Below are 10,314 nucleotides of genomic sequence, written 5' to 3' on the forward strand. Positions count from 1 at the left end.
CCTTCATGGTGGTGATGAGAGGCCTTGAGAGTTGCACCACTGCCACTTTTCAAAGAACATAAAGGAGAATGGTAGTTATGCCATTCTCCCTTTCAAGGTGATGGGATGGGAGGCCTTTAGAATAGCCATGGTGCCATTTTCCCCTTTACCGTGATGGATGGACCTAAGAATGGATTCTCCCCTTTAATCAAAATGATGGGATGCCTTAGAATGTAACCACTGCCATTCATTCTTGAGTGTAAGAGAGGTAGCGAGTGGTGCCATTCGCACCCTTCAAGGTGATGGAATGTCTTGAGATTGGCACTAGTGCCATTCTTCCTTGAATGAAAAGGAGAATGGCAATGCTGCCATTCTCCCCCTCAAGGTGATGGGAAGCCTTGAGAATTGTAGCCATCGCCATTCTTCCATGAATGTAAGGGAGAATGGGAAGCCTTGAGAATTGCAACCATCACCATTCTTCCATGAATGTAAGGGAGAATGGCAGTGGTGCTATTCCACCATTTAAGATGATGGGAATGGAGGCCTAAAGAATGTCAGTCATGCCATTCTCCCCTTTAATCAAGGTGATGGGAGGCCTTGAGAATGGCACCACTACTATTCTTCCTTTAATGTAAGGGAGAATGGAAGTGGTGTCATTCCCTCCCTCAAGGTGATTGGATGGGAGGCCTTGAGAATGGCACCACTGCCATTCTTCCCTTTAGACTAATGGGAGGCCCTGAGAATGGCACCACTACCATTCATCCTTGAATATAAGAAAGAATGGAAGTGGTGCGCTTCTCCACTTCAAGGTGATGGGAGGCCTTAAGAATGGCACCACTGCCATTCTTCCTTGAATGTAAGGGAGAATGGCAATGGTTTCATTCTCCCCATGAAAGTGACGGGAGGCCTTGAGAATGGCATCACTACCATTCATCCTTGAAGGAAAGGGGAGAATGACAGTCATGTCATTCTCCCCTTCAAGGTGATGGGAGGACTTGAGAATGGCACCACTTCCATTCTTCCTTGAATGAAAGGGGAGAATGGCAATGGTTCCATCCCCCCTTCAAGGTAATGGGAGGACTTGATAATGGCAACCATTGTCATTTTTCCTTGAATGTAAGGGGGAATGGAAGTTGTGCCATTTTACCCCCCCCTCAAGATGATGGGATGTAAGGACTTGAGAATGGCAGTGGTGCCATTCTCCCCTTTGAGGTGATGGAAGGCCCAAAGAATGGTAGTGGTGCCATTCTTCCCATCGATCAAGTTGATGGGAAGCTTCGAGAGTGACATCACTCCCATTCTTCCTTGAATGTAAGGGGGAATGAGCCATCTAGCCTTGAGTGTAAGGGGGAACAAAAGTGGTGCCATTCTCCCTTTCAAGGTGATCGGAGACCTTGAGAATGGAACTACTGCCATTCTTCCTTTAATGTAAAGCTGAATTACAGTGGTGCCATTCTCCTTTTCAAGGTGATGGGATGGGATGCCTTGAGCATGGCACCACTGCCATTACTTGAATGAAAGGGAGAATGACAGTGGTGCCATTCTCCCCATGAAGTGATGGGAGGCCTTGAGAATGGCACCACTCCCATTCTTCCTAGAATGTAAGGGAGAATGGCACCACTGCCATTCTTCCTTGAATGTAAGGGAGAATGGCAGTGGTGCCATTCTCCCCTTGAAGGTGATGGGAGGCCTTGAGAATGGCACCACTTCCATTCTTCCTTAAACGAAAGGGGATAATGGAGATGGTGCCATTCTCCCCTTCAATCAAGGTGATGGGAGGCCTTGAGAATGGCACCCACCACTGCCATTCTTCCTTGAATGTAAGGGGAGATTCCAGTGGTGCCATTCTACTCCTCAAGATGAAAGACCGATACAATTTAAGAAGTGGGTAAGTTTTTTCTTTCTCTATTTGTCATATATTACACATTTATGCTACTTTGCTAAGTAAAAATTGAAAATTCGTCCAAAATACAAAGGAGACTTTGCCAAAAGTTTTCTAAAATTTTCCACAATATGCAAAATCTTGCATATTGTTACAAGCTCCTGACTTCGCCATGGGTATGGAAGTCAATACCCCCATGGACTACCTACAATCCTAAATTCATAATTCTTAACCCATCAAAAATCTTACTATTCTTGTCCACCCACCATCTATGGCTCTATTGTTTGCATTCATTTGGGTATACACACTCATAGAGGAGTATATTGGGTCGAGATTGGGTCGAGGTAGGGAGAGGGACATCTTGTAGACCTTCAAAGCCTACAGGATTTTGACCACCGCTTTCAAAAGCAAGAAAGTGGTAAAAGGGCCATTAGAACTCCCCCCGAAAGGGGGATTATTATTATTATTTAATCAACAGTTCCAGTCCTAATCGGAGGAGTATAGTGTAGTTCATAGGGAAACTTGAATACTGCATTGCATGAGAAAAGTCTAAAATCATCCTTCCAATATAGGTGGGGTGGACCACATCCAAAACATGAGCTTCCAAATCCTTGCCTAACCCCGCTCTTGCTAATGCATCAATTGCTTGATTAAAACCCCGCTTACCATATTAGATCTACAAACCTCTCTCTCTCTCTCTCTCTCTCTCTCTCTCTCTCTCACACACACACACACACAAATAATTTTCTCTCTCTCACACTCTGTAATTAATTTAATTACTTTAAAATCTAATTGGTGTTTAGATTCTAGTTTGTATTTAATTAGTATTTACAATCTAATTAGTATTTGATTAGTTTAGTTTAATTAGTACATAATTCATATTTAATTAGTATTTATAATCTAATCAATATTTGATTAATTTAGTTTAATTAGTATTTAATTTGTTTAGATTAGAGTTATCTAGTTTAAAATTAGTATATGGATACGAATTAATCATAATCTTATGGAACTTTATTTATGTTATCTAGTTTAAAATTAGTATATGGATACGAATTAATCATAATCTTATGGAACTTTATTTATGTTATCTAGTTTAAAATTAGTATATGGATATGAATTAATCATAACCTTGTGGAACTTTATTTATGTTTGTATGTGTGTGTACATATGTACGTACATACATACATTTAATAAAAAATCCACAAGAAAGTGCATCTGTCAGTGGGGATTGCATATGCACACTCGAATTTACACGCCAAAAATGATTTTTTTAAAAAATACCAAGAGGAACGTTTTTGGAATATTGGATACACAATGTTTGAATTTGGAAGGGAATTTTTGAAACTGGGGTTTTTGAATCCAAGGAGGGAAATTCAGTGCTACCATTCTACCCCTCAAGATGATGGGATGGGAGGCCTTGAGAATGGTAGCGATGCTATTCTCCCCTTTCAGGTGATGGAAGGCCCTGAGAATGGCACTAATGCCATTCTCCCGTTCAATCAAGTTGATGCCAGGCTTTGAGAATGGCATTACTCCCATTCTTCCTCCCTGAATGTAAGGGGGAATGGCACCACTGCTATCCAGCCTTGAATGTAAGGGGGAATGGCAGTGGTGCCATTCTCCCCTTCAAGGTGATAGGAGGCCTTGAGAATGGCACCACTGCCATTCTTCCTTTAATGTAAGACTGAATGGCAATGGTTCGAATCTCCCTTTCAAGGTGATAGGATGGGAGGCCTTGAGAATAGAACCACTTTCATTCCTTAAATGTAAGGGAAAATGGCAGTGGTGCCATTCTCCCCATGAAGTGATGGGAGGCCTTAAAAATGGCACCACTGCCATTCTCCGTAGAATGTAAGGGAGAATGACACTACTACCATTCTTCCTTCAATGTAAGGGAGAATGGCAGTGGTGCCATTCCCCCCCCCCCCTTGAAGGTGATGGGCGGCCTTGAGAATGGCACCATTGCCATTCTTCCTTGAACGAAAGGGGAGAATGGCGGTGGTGCCATTGTCCCCTTCAATCAAGGTGATGGGATGTACATTAAAAATTTGTGAATCTAAAATGTGGGGAGAATGGCACTACTGCCATTCTCCATAATGCCATGGGGGAGAATGGCAATGGTGCCGTTCTCCCCATGAAGGTGATGGGAGGCCTTGAGAATGGCACCACTACCATTATTCCTTGAATGTAAGGGATAATGGAAGTGATGCCATTATCCCCTTCAAGGTCATGGGAGGCGAGGCCTTGAGAATGGCACCACTACCAATATAAGGGAGAATGGGAGTGGTGTCGTTCTCCCCTTCAAGGTGATGGGAGTTCTTAAGAATGGCACCACTGCCATTCTTAAGAATGGCACCACTGCCATTCTTCCTTGAATATAAGGGAGAATGGCAGTGGTGTTGTTCTCCCCTTCAAGGTGGTAGGAGGACTTGAGAATAGCACCACTGCCATTCTTCCTTGATAATAAGGAGAATGGCAGTGGTCCCATTCTCCCCATGAAGGTGATAGGAGGCCTTGAGAATATCACCACTGCCATTATTCCTTGAATGTAACAAAGAATATTAATGGTGACATTCTCCCCTTCATGGTGATGAGAGGCCTTGAGAATTACACCACTGCCATTTTTCAAAGAACATAAAGGAGAATGGTAGTTGTGCCATTCTCCCTTTCAAAGGTGATGGGATGGGAGGCCTTTAGAATAGCTATGGTGCCATTTTTCCCTTTAATGTGATAGGTGGCCCTAAGAATGGATTCTCCCCTTTAATCAAAATGATGCGATGCCTCAGAATGTAACCCGTTGCCATTCATTTTTGAGTGTAAGAGAGGTAGGGAGTGCTGCCATTCATTCTTGAGTGTAAGAGAGGTAGGGAGTGGTGCCATTCATTCTTGAGTGTAAGAGAGGTAGGGAGTGGTGCCATTTGCACCCTTCAAGGTAATGGAATGCCTTAAGAATGGCACTAGTGCCATTCTTCCTTGAATGACACACGGAGAATGGCAGTGGTGCCATTCTCCCCTTTAAGGTGATGGGAAGCCCTGAGAATTGCAGCCATCGCCATTCTTCCATGAATGTAAGGGAGAATGGCAGTGGTGCTACTCTACCATTTAAGATGATGGGATGGGAGGCCTAAAGAATGTCAGTGCCATTCTCCCCTTTAATCAAGGTGATGGGAGGCCTTGAGAATGTCAATGGTGCCATTCTCACCTTTAATCAAGTTGATGGGAGGCCTTGAGAATGTCAATGGTGCCATTCTCACCTTTAATCAAGTTGATGGAAGGCCTTGATAATGGCACCACTACTTTCTTCCTTTAATGTAAAGGGAGAATGACAATGGTGTCATTCCCCCCCTTCAAGGTGATCGGATGGGAGGCCTTGAGAATGGCACCACTGCCATTTTCCCCTTTAGACTAATGGGAGGCCCTGAGAATGGCAGTGGTGCCATTCCCCCCTTCAATCAAGGTGATGGGAGGCCTTGAGAATGGCACCACTGCCATTCTTCCTTGAATGTAAAGGAGAATGGCAATGGTTTCATTCTCCCCATGACGGTGACGGGAGGCCTTGAGAATGACACCACTGCCATTCTTCCTTGAATGAAAGGGGAGAATGGCAGCCGTGCCATTCCTCCATCAAGGTGATGGGAGGACTTGAGAATGGCACCACTTCCATTCTTCCTTAAATGAAAGGGGAGAATGGCAATGGTGCCATTCTCCCCTTGAAAGTGATGAGAGGACTTGAGAATGGCAACCATTACCATTGTTCCTTGAATATAAGGGGGAATGGAAGTGGTGCCATTCTACCCCTCAAGGTGATGGCATGTGAGGCCTTGAGAATAGCAGTGGTGCCATTCTACCCCTCAAGATGATGGCATGTGAGGCCTTGAGAATAGTAGTGGTGCCATTCTCCCCTTTCAGGTGATGGAAGGCCCAAAGAATGGCAGTGATGCCATTCTCCCCTTCAATCAAGTTGATGGAAGGCTTCGAGAGTGACATCACTCCCATTCTTCTTTGAGTGTAAGAGAGAATGGGCCATCTAGCCTTGAATGTAAGGGGGCACGATAGTGGTGCCATTCTCCCTTTCAAGGTGATAGGAGACCTTTCTTCCTTCAATGTAAAGTTGAATTGCAGTGGTGCCATTATCCTCTTCAAGGTGATGGGATGGGATGCCTTGAGAATGGCACCACTGCCATTACTTGAATGTAAGGGAGAAAGGCAGTTGTGCCATTCTCCCCGCCATGAAGTGATGGGAGGCCTTGAGAATGGCACCACTACCATTCTTCCTAGAATGTAAGGGAGAATGGCACCATTGCCATTCTTCCTTAAATGTAAGGGAGAATAGCAGTGGTGCCATTCCCCCCTTGAAGGTGATGGGAGGCCTTGAGAATGGCACCACTTCCATTCTTCCTCAAACAAAAGGGGATAATGGAGGTGGTGCCATTATCCCCTTCAATCAAGGTGATGGGAGGCCTTGAGAATGGCATCCACTGCCATTCTTCCTTGAATGTAAGGGGGAATGCCAATGGTGCCCTTCTATTTCTAAAGATGAAAGACTGGTACTATTTAAGAAATGGGTAAGTTTTTTCAAATGGGTGAGTTTTTTCTTTCCCTATTTGTCATCTATTACATATTTATGCTACTTTTTCAAGTAAAAATTGAAAATTACATAAGATAGAAGAAGCTATACTAGAGCAAGAGAACAATGTCAAAGAGAAGAAAGGATTGGACCCAACAACTGGAGAGGAGAAAGCATTCTACACCCGAGGAGGCCTCACACGAGCACGAGGATGAGGAAGAGGCAGGGGAGGAGGAAGGACCTTCACTTACCACACAATTATGGGCAGCTAGGACACATGGCTAGAGATTGCTACAACAAACCAAATGAAGAAGGATCGGCATCAGCATCGGCAAACATCATGGCGACACATAGAGAGAGAGTGTCAAGGACTATGAGTTAGGGACTTGAGGCACTGGTGTGTATTGGGCATGCAGAGGATGCAATATAGAAAGAGGACGCAATGTAGAGGAAGGGGTGAGCTATCATGACTCCTAGTTTCAAGAGTCCCATTGGGCATGCCAAATTTTAGTATACCTGTTAGAGCAGGGCTGGCTGCCCCACACACTACATGGTGGCTTTTCTTTGGACAGTATGTCCAGAGTCCTCGATACTCACGGCGCAACATAAAAGAAACTGCGTAGTGGAACACAACAAAAGGAGAGATGAGATTGTGGAAGGAACGAGAACACTTACACTACTCAGAGGACATTGATACATGTCTTTCATTATACCATGCACACTCAGACAGTGAACACAAGATGACACAGCTCAAGTTGACATATGGATGTACTCCAAGTGAGATAGAGATGCAGGATAAGGATGTCTTCCAAGATAGATGAAGAGGATGTCCCCTTGGGATGAGGACACAAGGATGTCCTCCAAGAAGGTGTGTGAGAGATGAAGAATGAAGGATGACGGATATCCTTGTGAGGGACCATATATGCCTAAGGTCTAGTTAGTGGCATCTCCTATCTTTGGTGGGGATGCCATGAGGTGGTAGCATAGCCTTTGGTAGAATATCCTATCTCTAGGAGATCCGTTGGAGTGTCAGTGAGTGCCATTGGAGCCTTCAGCGGATGATCCCAATGCTTGGCGCCATGTAGTGGATAGCCTATGTACGGTGGATAGACCATGTGGCACCGTTGGTGGCTGCAGACATTCAACCCCATTATCAAGATGGAAACCATGAGAGTTGTTATTGCAATGGTTGCATCAAAAACTTTGGGTTTTGCATTGCATGGATGTAAAGAATTCATTCTTACATGGTGAGTTGCAAGAAGGTAGAGACATGATGCATTGGACATGTTGGTCGTAAGCCCATTTCTGTATCATTGGATCAAAATGGAAAGTTAAGTGCAAACATAGATGAGATTTTGGAGAATGCCACTATGTATAGGAAGATAGTGGGCAACTTAATCTACACGAGGATCAACTAGGCCAGAAATAAACTACATAATTAGATTAGAGAGTCACTTTATTGCATGAGAAACAGTGCCATGCACACCCGTGAGGAGAGTAAACATTCTCTCTTTCTCTCTCCTGTTGAAAGAAGACAAGGTTGAATTATATATACACTAATTTTGAAAACCAATTGATGCTATGTGAGATAAATCCAACTACAATGTGGTAGATTGTGAAGAATTCTCCCCTTTCAAAAATAAAAAGACACATACACACATTCTCTTATGAATTATCTCCTTAAAAAAAGAAGATACATTCACACATTCTCTTGTGAATTCTCCCCTTTAAAAAAGGAGAAGACATACACACATTCTCTTGTGATTTTACACACACAAAAATTCCTACTAAAAAGTTATATGATTCTATTGATTTTGTGTATCTTGAATAGTCAGGAGAGCACACACACTTGAGAACAACATCAACAATAGCAAGAATATGAAATAGAAGTCCCGACAACAACAAGAAGCCGACAGACAAGTTGAAAGATCCCTGTGCCCTCCGCGTAATGAATTTAGGGGTACTAGCAGAGCGAAAGTAGCACTTCTTGTGCGGGGTAGGGTCCCTCACTCGGGGCCTCACCCACCACGAATATCTGGACAAGAGGCTAATCCCTCGGTTTTTCAAAACCGAACCCAAAAAAACTTCCCTCGCCCGGAAAGCATGAGCGATTCCTCCATTGATATTTTTACTCTAACATAGTCAAAAGCCTTAACTAATTGAACTGATCTGACTGAACCCGTAAGTCCCATAGTTGATTCTTTTCCATAGAACAATTTTTATCGAGATTTACTTCATCTATCATACCATAACAAAATTGAGTCTCATTTTAGAGATCCATCAATCCAGCCTAACCCCATCCCATGGGTCAGCCAACCGTCCACCAACCACTGTAGTGATGGGATCCAATTACGAATTTGGTTAGGTTTTGTCCCGGGTACCAGGGAAAAGAGTTCCCAAGTCCCCTAGCTAGATTTTCATACAAACGTAAAACTAGTCACACCACTTACACACCCAATATGAAATTGCTTTTTTCACAGATTCAGTTGTCTTTAAAACAATCATTTAATGAAATCATAGTGTCACTGATCATAATCCTCAAAATCTCCAGTTGAATCCTTATTTTCGATCATTCCTTCATCGGAGTACCTATGGCATCATGGGCAACTAGAATGCTCACCACTTGTCCACTCAGGGGCCTTTTCGGTGGTTCTTAGCTCATAGTACTTGGCAATATATTCACATATCAAAATGGAATCTCCGTCTTGAAGATCAGCAAGATCAACCAACGGATCCATATAAAAGAGCCATGGACTCATCCGTTGAGGGGACCAGCAAAGTCATTCAACCAGATCCATGCTCGAATTCAGAAAACAACTCTTACTCCTTGTTCCAATATCTTCCATGATGCACGTGTGGGTATCTTCTTGGCGACCCAGAGCCTGAGCATCGTATGGTCAGCACCCTCTAGGATCCTTTGCAGGTCACCTAGCACTTCACTCATAGGTCGCTTCCTTGGTCCCTCATCCACCGTACTGGAAGCTCACCATTTAAATCGAACAGAGGCTCATCAAGACCTCGGCCGACTTTGCTACGCGAGATGTGTTGAGATACTTACACCACTGGCATGGTTGGTGAGATCATGGGTGATATGCAGCCAGTGGGATGACAGGCTGTGTGACAGCCATTCTAGAGACTCACATAGTTATAGCGCCAACTCATTTAGTTGGGTTCACACTATAGAGAACCCTAGTATGTATTTGGTTGAGTACCTTTTCATAGTGTCTTATCTTTGTATATGGTGTGTTGAGTGTTGTGTGAAGAAGAAGAAGATTTTCAGCCTCTCACCTTGTGTGTTTTCTTTTAGGGTAATATGCGGCCAGTGGGATGACAGGCTGTGTGATAACCATTCTAGAGACTGGCATAGTTATAGCGCCAGCTCATTTAGTTAGGTTCACACTCTAGAGAACCCTAGTATGTATTTGGTTGAGTACCTTTTTATAGTGTGTGTCCTCTTATCTTTGTATATGGTGTGTTGAGTGTTGTGTGAAGAAGAAGAAGATTTTCAGCCTCTCACCTTTTGTGTTCTCTTTTAGGATTTTGTGAGTGTGTGTGTGCTTGCAAGAGCTCAAGCTCTCTTCTCCCCTGCATCTTTTCATGGTATCAGAGCCTGGTTCATGCTAAGGGCTGAGCTGCAAGTAAGAGAAGCACAGGAAGCGGTACGAGGGTAAGAGCTTCAACTACTCTTCCCTATTTGTGTTGGCGGTGTTAGGCAAAATTTTGAAAGGTGTTTTGGGCTTGTGTACATATGGAATGCATGGCATGTATAAAGCTTTGCCCTGGAATGCCCTGGCAGATGTACAAGGTGGATGGCTTGGTAGTAGGCTTGTATAGGTTTGTCCGGAACGTGGTCCGTTGTAGATGATATCTATTGTTCGGTCGCTCT

Source organism: Cibotium barometz, chromosome 1 (assembly GCF_041138505.1).
Source record: "Cibotium barometz isolate CiBa-2024 chromosome 1, ASM4113850v1, whole genome shotgun sequence".
Lineage (NCBI taxonomy): Eukaryota > Viridiplantae > Streptophyta > Polypodiopsida > Cyatheales > Cibotiaceae > Cibotium > Cibotium barometz.